Genomic DNA, 4115 nt, shown 5'->3' on the forward strand with positions numbered 1-4115 from the left:
AGGAGCCGCACTGCAAAAACTGCTTTTCTAACCTAGGGTTATTATTCTTATATTAAGATGAAAAAATCTAGTTGGTCTTGTTTTTAGCAAAATTGGACTTACCTAGTGTTGTCTTGATAAGGTTATTTTTACCTATTTCAAGCAAATATTACTTGCGCTGCCTTGATAAGCACATTTGAACTTAATTTGAGTTCTTTAACACTAGATATGAGCACTTTATCTTAAAAGAATCCATTTCAAGTGTGGTAGTCTTATTTTAAGCAATAGTGTCAAGTTGAAAACGTCTCATTTCAAGCATAAATTCACTTGTTATTTTCTTATTGCATTAAAGGTCATAATTCAAGTTATTTTTAACTAGATATGAGTTTTAACAACCACTTAATTGCACCACGTAGTAAAAGTGACCTAAATCACTTAAAAAACACAGTCAAATATACTTGCGATACTTGTGGATTACCACTGATCACAAGATGCTCAGTCAGAAATGTTGTCATAAACCACAAGTTTTCCTCAAACTCGGTGGCAGGATCGAATTCACTCGAACGCACCCAACACATCTCAAATGTCGCTTGAGCTGCATGCCAGTGATGTGAACTGAAGCAAGTACAAGAGCTGTGCCTTTCGACTTCAAAAGCTAAAGGTAAGTTAACATAATTTAACCTCTGCCTACTTTGGTAATTCGTCAGCAATATTGAAAACAAAAATGTTTGTAAAAGACCAAGACTTCTGGTTGAAGTTATTAACTTGTTAGCAAACAAAGCTAGCACACTTGACGTCAGCTAAGACAGCTAACCTAGCACAATAATTCAATTGAAGCCATGTCGACTGAGCTAACGTCTCTCATATGTTTTAAACTAGTGCCAGGTAATACAATGTCAGAAAGTGTCCCTAGTAGTCTTGTCTGTAAAAAGTAAGCAAGTTCAGAGGATTCATTTAGTGTGAATGTTGGTGAGCTCTTAGCTAACTAGCTACTCTATAGGTTAAGGATCCCCCACCCTGAGTGAAGCTTCGACTTGAAGTTGAAGATTTTTTTCTTTCTGAAAGAGTAACAACCCTTTTCTTTAAATTACAGATGGAGCAATTGGACAAGACAACACAGTCACTTCTGGAAGGTAAGTCTATGATAGTACATATGATAGAAGATGGTTAGATAAAGCCAAAGATTGTGGCTAGACTGGCTATGCATGGTTTCCCTAGAAGTGAATAGTTAGTTAGCTGGCTGGCATGGAGTGGCAGTAAGAAATGTAATAACAAAAATAGTAATAAAAACTTAAAGCTGTGTAAGGGATAATGTACAGTGAGGTGGTCATTATCGCGGCATAGCCGATATGCTACTACACTTTTCCTTGAATCTCAGCAAACTGGTGGTTGTCACTGGAGGGTTCTAACACCACTACATTTGTCATTTGTACAAGTGACCCATTACATTGACTTGCAGCTTACTCAGTGCTCTTATGTATCCATAGTTTCAGGGTCATCATAAATATTGCACATTAACTTATACCACTTTGTTTGCAGCTGCACAGGCCATTGCCTTGTTGGAGGCGCTCCCAAAAATGTTCCCTTACCCAACCGCCCCTCCAAGAAAAGTCGGCAAGTGAGGCACTGTACCATGTTCTTGAGGTGGGTTTTAGTGTCAGTACATAATGCTTTCATTTGTGAATTTCATGTGTGTGGTTTAACTTCATTCTGCCCCCCTCCCCCAATTTGTTGCTTTCAGCCATCTGAGGACCCAATGTCTTCTTGCGTAACTGATGACCTTGCCAAGGGACATGCTTCTGGAATCCCTCATGATACTGATGGGATGCTACTATGTGTTCCAGTTAACATATTCCAAGTGTATTGCTAGGCTATTGTCCATAATACAAACAGAGGTACTCAAAGATTTTATTCACGAGAGTGACAAGACGACAACATATAAAAAGGTGCTTGCTGACTGTCAAGCATTCATCCAAACCTAGTCTGTCTCTCCCTCTCTCTTTGTCAACCTCCTACTGTATGTCACTCTCTGTCATCCCCCCCCCCCCCCCCCCCTCTTTCTTTCTCTATATGTCTGGAGGTCAGGACAGCACACAGTAACACAACGTCCAATGTATTTCCAGCTACATTTGTCAATGATTTGTTGACTGTTTGATGAATTCTGACTGTTTGATGTGTTGCTGAATTGTCATCGTTTATGTAGATGTCAATGTACCTTATGTCTGACAGTTTACTTAAATCATTATGTGTAATATGTAATTAAGTACATTTAAGCATTCTGATGCTTATTATTGTTCACTACTCTCAAATGGCTGTTATTGGTTTTCTTCATTAACAGGCTAATAAAACAGTGATAAATAATGTGTTGTGTCACGTTTCCTGATTTTAAGAGCTTGTGGTCTGATTTTAAGTAACTTAATGCTTAAGAAGTACTCCAGGTTTGAGTGATGACAGACTTCTTTGGAAGTTACTAGATGACTTGAAATCAGTGTTGTCAGTCTAAATTTCACTTTTATTATTGTGGTCTTATGTAAAAGCCTGAATGGTCTCTTATTTCAGTACTAATGCCTCAGAAGTTCACTAGATATGAGTGACATCAGCTGATTTTGAGGTAACTACATGGTTTGAAATGAGTGGAATTAGTCTTATTTCAGGACATTCTGTGCTTGAATTGTCTTATTTCAAGTACTAATGCCTCAGAAGTTCACTAGATTTGAGTGACATCAGGCTTATTTTGAGGTAACTACATGGTTTGAAATGAGTGGAATTAGTCTTATTTCAGGACATTCTGTGCTGAATTGTCTTATTTCAATACTAATGCCTCAGAAGTTCACTAGATATGAGTGACATCAGGCTTATTTTGAGGTAACTACATGGTTTTGAAATGAGTGGAATTAGTCTTATTTCAGGACATTCTGTGCTTGAATTGTCTTATTTCAAGTACTAATGCCTCAGAAGTTCACTAGATTTGAGTGACATCAGGCTTATTTTAAGTAACTACATGGTTTAAAATGAGTGGAATTAGTCTTATTTCAGGACATTCTGTGCTTTTGGAGTAATTGTGAAGGCTGTCTTATTTTAAGAAATCTTAACAAGTCAAATTTGCTTAACGCACTGGCAGCCAAATTTGCTTGTTTTAAGCAAAATTATGCTTAAATATGTAATAATTTGTCTTAAATCTAGAGGGGCATTTTTTGCAGTGCGTTATGTGCAAAGCAGTGAAAAAATCTCTCCCTGCAGATGGACAGGAAATAGCTCATTCAATAAAAAAAATCTCCAATCTGAAACTGTTCATTTCTACCATCACAAACAAGTCTTATTACCCTCTTCTGCTGTCTTCATTGCTGTGTCTGACTGGGGTTTGGCTATAAATGCCCCCTCCCCCCCCTCCCCATGGTAACTCGTGCCACCAAACCGACACTCCTGTAATGGCGGTAGCACCTCACAGCTTGTGAGTGGTGTCTCTGCTCCCCCCTCCTCTCACCTTTGCAGGCAGTGGGAGGCTGGCATGGTTCTTTGTGTCAGGTGGTGCACACTGGGTAATTTGTCCTTCCCAGATCCCCTGCACCTGCTCTATCTGTTGCCTGTTTTTTTTACCTGTTGTTAGTCTCGGAGTATCACGCTACTCTCTTGGCTGGTGTCCAAGCAACTGACCCTACTGGTTGGTTAGAGGTCTGACTAACTGAGCACTGCTGCTGTCCTCAACAGGCGTCCATCGCTGTGGAAGATTGAGCTCTGCATAAACGACTCGACCTGAGGACGAGGAACCGGGGTAAATCAATCTGCAACGAATAAGAGGCATGTGATGTGGTGGCAAATAAAATCAGCCACATTCTTTTATCTCCGAATGAATGAACAATGGATATATACATGAAACCCTGGCTCAAAATGGACCTTTGGCGTCACTGCCGTCCAAGAAGTGTAAGAATATAAACACATAAATAAATTCAATTTGTTTGGAGACTGACGATTCAGGTGCACTTGCATTTATTTCAGTCCCAGGCAGAGCTTTGGAGATTTATCGTGTTGCTGCTAATGTTGCATTGTCCATTTTTGTTGAAGGCATTTGTTATGTGCTTTTCCACAAATACATCCTATGCATGCATACCCACTGCGCTACAGATGTAATGGAGATA

The 4115-nt window shown here is 39.3% G+C and overlaps 2 long non-coding RNA genes across 2 annotated transcripts; both read left to right on the forward strand.

Annotated features, from left to right (window-relative positions):
- Positions 1–264: 264 nt before the first annotated feature.
- Positions 265–1735, forward strand: LOC116224394. Its single transcript, XR_004165559.2, has 4 exons — positions 265–640; positions 1073–1112; positions 1519–1623; positions 1721–1735. It is a non-coding gene; the product is annotated as an uncharacterized LOC116224394 (long non-coding RNA).
- A 2-nt stretch (positions 1736–1737) lies between these two features.
- LOC122133641 lies at positions 1738–1960 on the forward strand. Its single transcript, XR_006152914.1, has 2 exons — positions 1738–1837; positions 1875–1960. It is a non-coding gene; the product is annotated as an uncharacterized LOC122133641 (long non-coding RNA).
- The last annotated feature ends 2155 nt before the right edge of the window (positions 1961–4115 follow it).

The sequence above is a fragment of the Clupea harengus genome, chromosome 17 (assembly GCF_900700415.2).
Source record: "Clupea harengus chromosome 17, Ch_v2.0.2, whole genome shotgun sequence".
Classification (NCBI taxonomy): domain Eukaryota; kingdom Metazoa; phylum Chordata; class Actinopteri; order Clupeiformes; family Clupeidae; genus Clupea; species Clupea harengus.